Genomic DNA, 15,072 nt, shown 5'->3' on the forward strand with positions numbered 1-15,072 from the left:
TTTATTTGCCACAAGAAAATTTACATAATAGAAAATGTTTTTATTCTATGTGTCCTCCTTCTTTCTCAATAACTGCCTTCACACACTTCCTGAAACTTGCGCAAGTGTTCCTCAAATATTCGGGTGACAACTTCTCCCGTTCTTCTTTAATAGTATCTTCCAGACTTTCTCGTAATACTTTTGCTCATAGTCATTCTCTTCTTTACATTCTAAACAGTCTTTATGGACACTCCAACTATTTTTGAAATCTCCTTTGGTGTGACGAGTGCATTCAGCAAATCACACACTCTTTGACGTTTGCTTTCCTGATTACTCATATGGGCAAAAGTTTCTGAAAAGGTATGGATAATAGTGTTAGGTATGATTATGACATCAATATATGTTTGGTTTCAAAACAACTGACGTAGTGCCTGCTGAGAAAAAACAACTAAATTGTCATTGTACATTTTGCTTCCCCACCCTGTACACGTTTTTTTTGCTTCAAAAATGAAATGCATGGTGTCCTGCTGAGTGGACATTTTTGTAACTCCATGAAAAATTAGTTCATAAAAAAAATTCAGTCGCATTGGGTTTTTTTTTTTTTTTTTTGATATGCCTAAAGAGGAATAAAACACTCGGGAAAAAAAATCTGGACTATGGTTCTCATAATTCATGCATGAAAGGGTTAAAGGGGCCAATACAAAGGATTAAGAACTATGGTATGGAAACATATGATCAGGGTCATTTGGATAGTTTCTGTTGTCAGTATGATTTAAAAATAGCAAACACATTTGTTTGATAATAAAAGGCTTCACCTAAACGCTAGCCACAAGTGAAAGAAAAGTTTTTGTATTATTATTCATATTCTCCGAAAAATGGCCAAAGACTCATAAATTCTGCTAAGGTATGTAAACTTATGAGCACAACTGTATGTCTGACTGGAAAAATTACATAGGGAGAGAGGAAAAGTTGAACAGCAAGCAGTAGTTCACTGAAGCAAGCAGTTGGATTCACATCAAAAGGATGGAATTTGTGCACCATTATAGTTTTTGGGGCTCATGTTAACTATTTGCTCGCTACGAGATTTTCACCTCTCTGTTTTGGCGTTTGCGTTCTTGATTCCTGCATCTGTACTCTTGCTATTAAAAAATCCAATATAACGGCATAAATTTTCAATTGATTGCACATAATTCTGTAGTGTAACAAAATGATGAAGTGATAACATTTTGTATCCAAAGGGTCAAATGTTAACGTCGCTGCAAAATCACAATATAGAATAATTCTTTCGTTTCAGAACAATAGGCCCATTGCTTTCCAAAAACTCTGCAATTATAGAAAGCAAGTCTCTCATTTTCTCCATGTGTTTGATATCGTCATGTTGTGTAGATCATTAGTTCTTTGTGTCCCCTCTCAGCTTCTGTGCATGATGACATAATAGCACATTTTTATATCATGAGAAAGTTGCAAGAATACCGACTGAGTTCTACTGTTGCTAGAACGTCTGTCACTGATTATGGGTTGCTAGAAATTAACAGAGCTGCATGAACAGATTATGTATCAATGATAATGACGTGATTGTTTTTATAATTTTCATTTCGATAAAGTTAGGCTTCATGCAGACTTCCTCTTTGATTTTTGTTTTGTTTTTGCTGTGTTTCTTGTGTTTTTGTTCAGCTATCTCACCACCCTTTAATAACCTTTTTTTTTGTGCCATGATCTTAGTTATGATCTTGCTATGGAAGGGATCTCATTTGTGTGGTTGCAGTATTGACTGTTTGGCTCTAAGCTTACTGTTGGTAAGAAAATATGTGAAAGACTACAAGATTCCCACTATGTGACCCCGAATTCTCTGCAGTGCCGCCCTGTGGCTCCACATGGAGGTAACGTCAGGCTCAACTGTGAACTGCACTGGCAACGAGTGAATCTCATTTTTCTCAGCAACACATAGAGGAGAGATAGAATAGATGTGATCATAGTGAATGCCTAAAAAAGTCCAGTACTTTCCTTGCTTTGTTACCATTATTCTATCTTCTTTTGTTCCTTCTTCCTGTTGTAGTGAAAGGAATCTTTGCCGTTATAGAAAGCAAATGGATCATGCATTTAACTGGAACTCAGATGCTCTCTGTTCCTGCATGTGTGGACATATTGCTTTAAGGATAGGTTCTATTATTCACTTTGAGGAAACTATAGCATCACAAGGCAAGGCATGAACCAAAGCCTGCAGGGGAGGAGGAAAACAGCTTGCTCAGAATATAAGGAGGAGAGATGTCAAGGCTGAGACACATTCAATGGGCCTCAGCTAGACCGCAGAGGAGACAGGAGCCCAGGAGCAGGTTATCTAGAAAAAAGTCAATAGTCTCCCAAGGAGGTCTGAAGGCAAAAACCAAACACAAATATGATACTAATCTAAATACAAAAGCAATTTCTTGTTGATGTTAAGTGCTGTGTTTAACCAGTAATAGTAGACATTTCCTTTAAAACAGTTTCTTCACAGGAAAAGACACAGAATTCACATGATATGAATACTACATTCACTTTATTCTGTAGGAACAGTGTTGGGAGTGACGCGTTACAAAAGTAATGCATTACAGTAACAGATTACTTCTTGCTGTAATGCAGTAGTGTAAGGCATTACTAATCGATATTCAGTAATATTTTACTTGGTACATGTTCAATAGCACTTGCGTTACAACACACTTTTTGCCCATAATTTAATTGCTCAAATGAACAACAACAAAAAAAAAACAAGTGGTGCCAGGCACAACAAACCCCACCCCTTGCACATATTTTGCCCATTATAAGTATATGGGAAGATTTAAAAAAAAAAAAAAAAATCATAAAAAATTTGAATTTTTACCTACTGTTCCCAAAATGTAATGAGATCTGTTCTGGGTCACTGGCAAACTATAAAGTCAATTTGGTATGAATTCAACCAATAGTTTTGCTGCTAGAGTGTTAACAAAGAAACAAACTGAACCAAAAACAATACCCCTTGCCTCCGCCCTATATTTATTTATTTATTTGTGTGTGTGTGTGTGTGTGTGTGGGTGTGTGTGTGTGTGGGGGGGTTAACAACAATAAAACAACAAGACCGTGAGACCTTAAGGAATCAACAATGTGTCAGGAAAGTTCTATTTCCTGTTGGTGTTCAGCCAGTGGGTGACGATGGTAGAAGACAGCACAGTGGCCACATGGACGTATGCTCATTACTAACCCTAACCCTGCTTTACAGAAGCTAGTTAGCATGATCCCCGTGATCAGCAATGACAACATAAGCTAATGTTTCTATGACTAGTTCCAATCCTTTATCAACTGCGGATTTATCTACTGGCGTCCTGCAGCGCCCCCTGTTTGAACATGTAAAATGTTGAAAAAAATGCTGGGATTCGAACATTGTGGACCATCATAGCGTTACTTACTGAGCTATCCATTCACATGTACTTCAGGGGGGTGTTCTGCTGCACATGCGCCAAAAGTAAGGTAAGGGACTACCTTTAAATAACAGTAACAAGTAATCTGTAATGTATTACAGTTTGGAAGTAACTTGCACAACACTGTAGGAATGGATGCAGCAGAAAAGTGAGGAACAATATATTAACATTTTTCTGCAAATCACAAACCTATTAAAATATACGTCTTAAAAAGATGAGGCATGTTACCACATAAATCACTTTACTCACACATCTGACACATACACTTAAAGTACACAGGGTACATCCACACAGGGAGACACCTGAGAGTGAGATTAATGCAATGATTTGCCGGAGAGAGAACATGCAAGGAATTCTAAGAAAGTTACAGCTCCTTCCCTGGGACAGTGTGGACTTGATGCAAATTCAATATGATAATGATGGACCTGAGAAGAAGAACAGAGGAGGCAGTCAGATGCGTCAGCACCTTTGTCTCTGTCCTACAGATGGAGGGAGAAACAGAGTTTAGTTAGGGTAAATCTTAGTTTAATGCTACAATACTCACCAACTACATGATCAGTTTTTTAAGTGATGCAGATGTACCTTGAATTAAAGTTTCATCTTCAATATGCGCAATGCACACACAAGAACTCCCTCCATGAACAGGGGCGGCCCTGCTTATCTTCAAGAAGCTCTTGAAGACCCAGCTCTTTAGAGAGCACCTCCTGTCCTAGCACTTTCAAACATTCCATTTTAAATGTATTATTATATTTATTCTGTTGTTTTACTTGGTACTTTTATTTCACTGTTTTTAATTCTACAGCTGCTTTTATGTCTTTTTAATCTGTTCTTGTATTTTAGTCTATCATTTTGTTTTTTATTCTCCTGTACAACACTGCTTTAATTGTACAGCTCTTTTATGTCTTCATTCTGTTCTTGTATTTTTATTTTATTTTTCCCCTGTAAGTCGCTTTGGAAAAAAGCATCTGCCAAATGCATAAATGTGATGTAAATGTAAAACTATAGATATGTAGAACAGGTCTATGTTCTACATGAGGTTTTCTCAACTGCTCTGTGCTGGAAGGCATGAGGATACACAGGAGTATTTTAGTATTAATGGTTTTTATTTAACCTATACAAGGGGAAAAACAATTTATACAAGTTAAAAAAAGGTTCTGGGCCCATGACAAAGGTCAAATGAACAGAACTGAACTCAGGCCAATACCAAGTAACTTAAGAGACCAACTGGACGAAGTCAAAGAGACAGAACAGAAGTTAAGGGACCTACAGACAAAGAACAGAGGGGGCAATGTTTACTGGCCGATTAGTCCAGTCAGACACAACAGGGAACGACAGAAAACACTTTACACTGAATAATCACCAAATAAAGAAGAGGCCCATCTACAGTAAGTTTCCAAAAACAAGCTTTAATTAAACCAAAAGGAGCATCCACACAAACCTCAGCATTACAAAACAACAAAAAACAATCTAAATTCAACTAGAAAAGCACTTGGAGAGTATAGACCTCCACCAAGGCAGATCATACCCCCCACCCCCACCCTGATCACCACCAAAATTTAATCATTTGTTCCTTGGGCCAGTATCAACATTTCCTGAAAATTTCATCAAAATTCTTCCATGACTTTTTGAGTTATCTTGCTAACAGACAAACAAACAAACAGACAAACCCCGATGAAAACATAACCTTGGCGGAGGTAATAACCTGAAATTCCCCAGTCATGGTGGCGGGTTGGTACGACCTCAGCTGGTGCCTCCTCACTTTATTGGCAGCATCCTTGGGCCCATTCTTTGCTTGCATCCTTGGGCCCATTCTTTGCTTGCATCCTTGGGCCTATTTTTTGCTTCCATGTTGCCACCACCAAAGGTGTTAAAGAATATTAAATGGACTAAACTTTAATGTTGAACATACAAATGTTAACTAAAGGTCTGTGTTTACAAGTAAAACTAATTATTTTCAGCAAACAGAATAAAATATACTGCATGAAATCAAGAACTGTGTGTCATCATACACTGTATGTATGTGCAATATGAGTGTAAAACAAAAACATATAAGTGTGTGTGGGTTACCACCACTGTAACGTTATGATGCTGCTAATGTGGACCAACACTAGACCATCATTTTTATTGTAAGCACAAATGCAACATTATCATGAGCTGGGAATAAAACACACACATAGTTTCACTAATAACTGAGTGAACATCTCAACTGGAGGCTGATGATTCTAATGGAAGTGGATAAAACGAACAGCATGTTAACTGTGTTCACACATGAAATTAATGCGTTGTTAAGATGGTGTAAGTTGTCTTGATTTTAAATTTGATGAGTTTCATTTTTATATTCTCTTGGGGTTTCAGTCCCTTTTCATCATGACAGTACACACATCCATATTTAACACACTCATGGTCATATTTACATTTTGCTTTCTTGCATATAAATGACAAGGCAAACATCATCAGTCATGTCATCTTATAGGCTAATCAAATGTTGATGATACCATGGCAAGAGCCCACCTACTACATGTCTTTCACAAATGTCAAATTACATGTCCAACATCAGTCAGCTACATATTTGTTTTCCCACTGCTTCAACATTTTATTCTATAATATAGTTTTATAATATAGTTTTTAAACAGATGTAGTGAGATGGTCCAGTCGCCTGATTGGTGAGTCCAAGTCTTGTCCCGCCTCCCTGTACACTAAACAGGTCCAGAGGATGGCTTCATCAGTTCTTAACAATGACTCCTATCCTTTACGAGGTGAATTTCAACTCCTTTCCTCTGGACAGAGGTTCTTAGTCCCAAGGTGCAGGACACAGCGTTATAAAAATAGCTTTGTTCCTGTAGCTGTCACTGAGCTCAATAAGAAATAGTGACATTGCACTTTACTAACTTATTTAGTTATTTATTCCATTTCTTTGCTCTATTTATTACTATTGTGACATCAATTTTTCTTAATTTCTCAATTGTATGTTTTTATTCTGGTTTTAATCCCGGATTGTTTTTTATCTTTTCTGGTTTTTATTGTATTTTATTGCATCTTGTTTTTATTTATTTGATCTTACCTATTTTATTTACCTATCCATGCTGCTATACGGATGAATGGTGGAACACTGAGCACTTTTTGTCCTGTCTTTTTGTCCTGTCTGTAAGTGTGATCAAGTGCCTGTCTTGCATGTTTAATGTATGTGTTGTTGTAATGCCAAGGCAATCACCTAGACTGCAAAACAAATCTACCTACGGGTATAAATAAAGTAACCTTGACCTTGACCTTGATGGAAATAAGGTGATGGATGTGTGTTAAAAAGTTAAAATAATAAATACCATAAATACCATAAGTTCATAAGTGGAAAACAAAGGGTCAAACATTAAAACCATATCAATGTGGTAGTATTAAAAAGTTAATGTCTTTGTGAAAAAGTATGTAATTTTGTTGTGAGTTCATGCATTGTATTGTTTACAGGATGTTAAATGCAAAGTGTTTGTTAAAATGCTTCATTAAAAATAATAATATTAACAATATGGAAAAGTTGTGCAAATGTTTTATGTTTTGTTAAAAAGTAATGAAACTGTATATTTTACGTTATGAGTAGTATGAGCTTGGAGAATGTAGTTCGGGGTCAAGGGTAACAGGAAACAGGAAGTAGGAAGGAGAGGAGAGAAAAACGTGGTGAAGTCGAACATGGAATGACACGGACAGTGTCTTCAATAAGAAAAGAACACCAGTTTTAGTTCATGAAAGTGGTCGGACAGATCAGTAAAAGTGACTTTCATGGTGAGAGACTCTGTGTTTTAACAGTATTTCGGCTAGAAGTCCAACGTTAAAAAAACAGACGGCGAACTCAGTAAATTAGCTGCATGTGGCTAGCTGTGGACGGACTGAGCTAGCAGGTTAGCTAACAGCTAACAGCTAACTGTGGATAGCACGGAGGCCCGGAGGACACAGCCTGAGCCCACAGCAGCACTGGAGGAGACGGACGATTGCCACGGAAAGGAGGATTGCCGTTTACCGGATTCTGGATTTCCTTTTTCCCTGGACGTACGGATTAGCATTTCTCTGGAGCTGGTGATACAGGTACCTTTTTTTTTTTTTTAAATTATTTTATTGCCCTGTGAGGTGAAGAGGCCATTTGGTTTTAGGCTACAGCGAACCTGAGCAACGCACAGGCCTGCAACGGTGAACATTTGAGTTTATTATTTAAGTTATTATTGCTGATTATTGAAAAATGACATTTGCAATTTTTTTTTTTGTTAATTGAATATTAATCTAAGTAAATAGTTGAATATTTTTTTTTATAATTCGTGTGTGTGTTTTTGCATTGTAGGTGGAAGATTTAAAGTGCATACAGTCCGTGTGTTTACATGACAACTTTTGTTCCTGGTTTAATCTGAATAAACGTTAGGTTCTATTTAAGATGATCATGTAAACATCTTATTCCATCTGAAAAAGAATAGTTCGGAATAAATTTAAATTCGAATAAAGTCACTGGTTTAATACCCTTTTAATTCCAAACTAAATTATTCCTCGGACATGTAAACCCTTTATTCCGTTTGGACTTTATTCCTTCCATTCTGCGCATGCTCGTTGTCTTGTCCTGTCGCGATGATGCACACATTTTGTGCTGGCGGAAGAATATGCAGTGCAGTCTAGTCTTCCCAAAGCGTTCCAGTGGGCTATTCTGATGGGATCTACCAGCCTCTAAAACCCTGAAGGAAGAGTTCATCACCTGGTTTTTTATTAATTAATTTGTCATGCACTAATGAGTTTGATAAGTGGGCAAATCAGTTTGCACTGCAGTGCACCGATTGCCTTGTTCTTGCAGCCCTTCTGGTAGTTTAGCTTAGCCTAGTTTAGCATAATTGCTTCATTCCTATGGTCAGACGTAGCCAGGCTTTCATGGGTGATCCGTAGTATTTTATGAGTGATTTTGTGAAATTCCATTCTCCCTCATCATTACTTTAGTCCGCTGGGGTCAATATGATCACAAATTGAGGCTCAAATCATGGCGATGTGACTTACTGCAGTAATAAAATCTTGGGAAATAAAAACTAATGCAAAGCTAAAACGGTAAAGCAAAGCTAGTTTAATGCATGCATCCCTTCCAACAAAAAGATTTTTCAACTTTTGTCAACACAACAGTCCCAAGATTGTATGAGTGCAGTAAGTTGCAGACCTAAAGAAATAATTAGGGAGAATCGGATTTCACAAAATCGCTTACAAAAGACAAAAAAATTGCCTTTAAAAAAACTGGCTATGTGTGACCATGGAAATGCAGTGACTATGCTAAGCTAAGCTAACAGAAGGGCTGCGAGAACAAGGAAACGTGAGCACTGCAGCGCAAACCCTTTTGCTCACTTATCTACCTCATTAATACCTCATGTAAACCTTTATTCGGGTTTAACATTTCCATGTAAACAGAAGAGAAAATACTTTAGTTCCAAATTAATTTCTTCTGGAAAAATAAATCGGATTTAAAAAACATCATGGAACCGTACCCAGTGTGGTTAAAGGGCTTACAGTGTTTATAACAGAGTTCATTTAGAGGGTAAATGCTTTAAAAATGTATATTAAGTTACATTTCACTAAAAACAGTACAGAAAATAAAATGAAACCATAGTTTACATAAACGTTAATATTGTAAGAGTTTACATGTTTAACGAGGACCCAGGTTAGCTACCCCTGTCAAAGCCTGAAGAGCAAAGGGGTGCTACACATATAATAAAACAGCCATACTTTTATTTACTCATTTTGCTTATACCACTGATGGTCTGACTTCTTTATTTTTATTAGTGTGTAATGAATCATTGTGTTTTGTTAACCTTAATATGTGAATTTCCTACTTGGGTGAATAAAGTATTGTTATGACCCTGGGTCATAATTTGTGTATTTATATGTATGTGTTTTCTGTTTAGTGTGTGTGTTTTCCCCCCGTCCTGTAGGTGTGCTGTGCCCCTTTTGTTTCTGTTTGTTGCAGGTTTCTGATTGGTGGAGCATGATTGCCCGGCCCTTTAAAGATGGCCCTGGAGCTCCCATCCTTGCTCGCTCTTGCCTCCTGTCAGCTCCCAACCCTGTGTTCGTGTGTGTGACCGTCAGTCTTCGTGCTCGTGGAAAAATCCGATTGTTTGTATTTGTAAATACTTTTTTTTGTTAAATCGAACCTTTTTCTGGTAGGGGAGGTCGGCTCTTTTGTTTTCCCATTTTCTCCTGTTTTTGTTAGGTAGTTGGGTAAGTTTTCTGTATTTTATTTCCTGCATTTATTTTGGTTAGTTAAGTTAGTAAATTGTAAAAGGAAGATATTTTGTTTGTTGTTTTAGCCGCTCCCTCCCCTAACCCTTCCTTAGTTGAACAAAATTCTGATAATAAATACTGTGAATTTTAGTTTTTGACTGATGTGTGTGCTTGGGAGCTGGGAGGGGACAAAAGTTGAGCCTATTATGTTCGCCCTGGTGAACCCCTAGGCCGGGGCGTAACAGTATCTAATCAAATCGAATCGAATCCCATAGTATGTTTTATGATGTTATTATCCACTTTATTATCCATACAAGATCAACAAACCAAACTCTGCCTCAAATGTCTTTTTTTTTTTTTTTTTTCTCAAACTTACATAGTGAACTGTTAAAGCAGTGGTTCTCAGTCTTTTTTTGTCGGGCCCCCTTTTGGAGGACAAAAAACCTCCAGGCCCTCCTCAGCCCCAACAACATTGTAACAGTGGTGCAATTATAAGTTTATCAAAAGAAACATCAATATTATAACAATACTTTTTTGCTTTTCCTTGAATAATTTGTTGTGCAAATTAAAAATAACTTAAATTTTTGCTTGAACTGTACAAATAAACTCAACAGGACTGCTCCCTGAGACAATATTGTTCCAAATAAAAATAGGAAATGTGCAATTATCTTACAACTATGACAATAAAGTTACTTTTTTTTTTTTTTTTAGAACAACAAATGCATTTTGGTAACAAAGGTTAACATTTGAACAATATCAGTGGCTTCACTGAGCCCATTTATATGCACATCTCAGAAAATTAAAGTACAAACTGTACAAACAGCGCAAAAACAGACTGCACATTTTTTCTTTTCCAGTCCAATCCTTATCCATTCTCCAAACCTAAATTCTTTGTCAAGTCTAGTGACAGATCACCATGACAGTAGATGTGTTTGTTGTACGTCCCTAAAATGAGTCCAGGGTGCTCCAACACTAAAACATTAGTTCCACCTGCTACATGTTCTAATCTGAAGAAGAAAAAAAAAACACCATGGAGTGATCCCATGCCCCCCTGGCAATCCTTCCGCCCCACAGTTTGAGAAACACTACATTAAAGGAACAAATTACATTGTGATTTTATCTTTTGCTGAGAATTATGGAGGTTTGTCAGACAAAGATTTAGTGGAATATGATGGTTCATAGAAAATAAATAGCAATATATTACCTATCCTGTCATGTATTAAATATAGGACTGTTAGAATTACTTGTTGCCATGAGAAATAATATGAAAAGACTAGAAAAATATACAGTGTAATAACAAATCACTTCTATGTAATCAAAAAGTTCCTAATTAATTTCATTGTTAAACCTCCACTTAATGTTTCTTAGCGTGGTGAATTACTTATGCCAATGGTTTACAAAGCTTAAGTGTCTCAATGAGAAGAGGTTGAAGAATCCATAGGCTCCCAGGAACAGCACCATGAAGCTACATCTTACGGAACTTTCAGTCAGAGCTCTCTAAAGTGCTAATGAGTAACAGCTCATAATTACACCTTCGTCAAATCATTAACAGTCACCATCCACGCATATCACATTCATTTGTGTTTGCGGTATTGATTTTCAGCATGATCTTTATAATTGTGCAGTATTAAAAATAGGTAAAGCAATGTGGTGGACTGTTTTCTGTTGGCAAAACCTAATTATGAGTTGATGGTTGTGCTGCCAGTCACTGTTACCGTAGTAGTTGAGCAAAATAGCTCATTATTCTGTAAATTAACCCAAGCTTTCACTATCACCGCTCCAATATTCTTTATTGTCTGTATATTGTGTGAAAGAGATGTGCTACTACCACTTCAGCCTGTGACATAGAGACCGACAGATCTACAGATGTCATATGTCAGTGCTCATTTAGAAGCAGAGGTTAAGAATTAGCTGCATTTTCTGCAAATATACATCCATTAGCATTACCGTGTAGGAGGATCATTTGGTCATAGCCAGGAACAAAATTTGAAGTGAATCACCTGTAACCTAATGCAAACCAAATATGTATAAAGGTGGTCTCTGAAGATAGAGCAGGACATTCTTTCTGATATGAAATAGTAGTAATTTCAGTCTAATGAATAAATAAACATGCTTTTGCTGGCCTTACTGCAGAGGTTGGTTTGTTTTTATTCATTCACATGAGTGGGTGGCTGCTCTGTGCTCACTGAGAACAACATCACACAGAGTTTACAAGAAAAAAAAAACAGTGTAAGAGTGCATATAGTAACCTATTAGGTAACCCATCGGTTAAACTACGCATAAATTCAATGGAGGTTGTTCAGTGCAAATGCTGTTTCAGAGTTTGAAAGGTGAGTAAACAACATTTATGTGCTTTTACCCTAAACTAAACCCATAACTGTAATGGTTTTAATCTGAGTTATCTTCTGCTGCCACTTTCTTCTCTCTCTTTCCCTCTTTTACTCTCTCTTACTTTTCTGTCTGACCGTATTATAGGAAAATATGCATCAGTGTGGAATCATTATAAATTGGAAAATGTCTTCTCCTGCCTGCACAAAGAACGCAGGCCCATATTTCATTAAAGCCAATGATGCCTATGAGCTTGCACAGCAAATCCTAAACTGAGGCAGAAATAAATCCATGCAGCTCACCCACTAACAGAAAGTCTACCCAAGTACTGAACGTGTACTTAAAAGTAAAAATAGCACATTAATAATTTTCAGTTTCATTAGCCAAAGGTAGAGCCTCCTGTTTGAAAAGAAACATATTGTTGCACAGAAGATAAAACAGAAAATCCCATTAACAGTCAAATATCTACCGTCTTTGAATTCCAATAATGATGAAAAACATGTTTGGAAATAACCCTGACACATGTCCTCTGCAATAATAAAGCAAAACCTTTCAGTAATCAAATGGATAGTTTTGTTTTTGTCAACCTGCACATATGAAGCAGGTTTGATAACAACAAACATTCAGAAATTTAGAGAGAAAGAGTGAAAATTCTATTTAAGAATTAATGCGTCATTGGAATACACACAGTACGCTTTTACCTTTTCCATCTTCAAGCTTCAATTTAACACAAAAAAATGAATACCTTTTTTATTTCTAAATGTGGCTCTTTTTTATAACAAATTTACACTTAATGTGTTAACGTGTCTTTTCCTGTGCAGAAAAAAAAAACAATAATTGAAGCAGGATATGTTTACTTCAATATGTTCATGTAAGGCACTGACGTATCTGTTCCAAACAGGAAATCAGGAGTAGAATAGAATCAGAAAAGAACGGAAGAAAGAAAGAAAGATCAGGAAATCATGACTAGAAAAGAATCAGAACAGAACATAAGAAAGAAAGAAAGAAAGAAGGACAGAAAGAAAGAAAGAAATCAGGACTAGAATAGAATCATATCAGAACAGAAGAAAGAAAAGAAAGATCAGGAAATCATGACTAGAAAAGAAACAGAATGAAAGAAAGAGATAGATAGATAGATAGATAGATAGATAGATAGATAGATAGATAGATAGATAGATAGATAGATAGATAGATAGATAGATAGATAGATAGATAGATAGATAGATAGATAGATAGATAGATAGATAGATAGATAGATAGATCAGGAAATGATGACTAGAAAAGAATCAGAACAGAACATAAGAAAGAAAGAAAGAAATCAGGACTAGAATAGAATCATATCAGAACAGAAGAAAGAAAGATCAGGAAATCATGACTAGAAAAGAACCAGAACAGAACATGAGAGAAAGAGAGAAAGAAAGAAAAATAAAATCATGACTAGAATAGAATCATAACACAACATAAAGAAAGAAATCAGGACTAGAATAGAATCATATCAGAACAGAAGAAAGAAAGAAAGATCAGGAAATCATGACTAGAAAAGAACCAGACCAGAACATGAGAAAGAAAGAAAGAAAGAAAGAAAGAAAGAAAGAAAGAAAGAAAGAATAAAATCATGACTAGAATAGAATCATAACACAACATAAAGAAAGAAATCAGGACTAGAATAGAATCATATCAGAACAGAAGAAAGAAAGAAAGAAAGAAAGATCAGGAAATCATGACTAGAAAAGAACCAGACCAGAACATGAGAAAGAAAGAAAGAAAGAAAGAAAGAAAGAAAGAAAGAAAGAAAGAAAGAAAGAAAATCAGGACTAGAATGGAATCATAACACAACATAAAGAAAGAAAGAAAATCATGACTAGAATGGAATCAACACAACATAAGAAAGAAAGAAAAAGACAATGTCTAAAACCTAAACTGACTGTGAGCTAAAGGAGGCCTGTTATCCATGAGACACTAAAGCAAAGCAGACTCTTACATTTTACTGGTTTAAGAGAGAAGATGCTTTGATCTCTGCAGCAATATTATTCAAAACTCTATATGTCTGAAATCAATGAGCCACAAAACCCTTATAATTCAGTGTAGACACATGCCAGTAATATCTGTTTACCTGATAGTATCTATTGATTGTCTGGAAAAGACAGAAAACAGCAGTAGAATAAATCAAGTCCTTTCAAATGGGCTTCTTTATGGCTTTCGGATATAAAACACCATGATCCAACTTCATTACAGTAAAAGGAAAGCTGAAACGAAAACAGAAGCTATTGGCTGTAGCTGTAGCTATATTTAATACTTTAATACTTTCCATAGAATATGTTTTTGTCCTGCCTGCAACGACACAAGAAGGGATACAGTGAAGCATCAGTGGCCAGGCCAGCATGCCGTCGCTTCGAACTGTGGACACCCAGAAAAGTTAAGAACAGCAATAATATGAAAATGTCAAGAAGATTTGTAAAGTTAAACCAGAGCTCAGAGACCTGCACTATTTTCCACTGTGCTGAGTGAATCTGCAGTGGACACATTATAGGGTTATAACTGTTTGTGTTTGTGTTTTATTACAGAACACTTTTTATTTCATGTCTTCAAGTCCTGTAGGCGTAGAGCAAACCTCAGAGGTCTAGCAAATAATTATTTCACAGATAAGTGATATTTAATTGCTAGTAAATAAAGGTAATATATGGAAGACCGACCCTGCCATATTTAAAAATAAATACAGAAATATAAAAATGGCTTGATAAATTAATTTCTATACCATTTATCTACTTTGTCCTTATTTATATTTTTCCTTCTTAAATAAATGGTACGGAAATTAATTTATCAAACCATTTTTATATTTCTGTATTTATTTTTAAATATGGCAGGGTCGGTCCTCTATAGTATTAATCTGAGGCTTCACATTCAATTAGGCCAACTGCTGCACACACAAATAATTAAAATAGAGTCAGTATACATATACAGGGTGGGGAAGCAAAATGTACAATATTTTGAGGCAGGGATTGAAAGACAGTGTATGACCAATTAGTTTATTGAAAGTCATGAGAATTTATTTGCCACAAGAAAATTTACATAATAGAAAATGTTTTTATTCTATGTGTCCTCCTTCTTT

The 15,072-nt window shown here is 36.1% G+C and overlaps 1 long non-coding RNA gene across 1 annotated transcript; it reads left to right on the forward strand.

Annotated features, from left to right (window-relative positions):
* Nucleotides 1-724: 724 nt before the first annotated feature.
* Nucleotides 725-13,948, forward strand: LOC115416421 (uncharacterized). The gene is made up of 3 exons (XR_003934974.1): nucleotides 725-911; nucleotides 10,562-10,565; nucleotides 13,934-13,948. It is a non-coding gene; the product is annotated as an uncharacterized LOC115416421 (long non-coding RNA).
* Nucleotides 13,949-15,072: the final 1,124 nt, after the last annotated feature.

This window comes from Sphaeramia orbicularis, chromosome 3, assembly GCF_902148855.1.
Source record: "Sphaeramia orbicularis chromosome 3, fSphaOr1.1, whole genome shotgun sequence".
Taxonomy (NCBI): domain Eukaryota; kingdom Metazoa; phylum Chordata; class Actinopteri; order Kurtiformes; family Apogonidae; genus Sphaeramia; species Sphaeramia orbicularis.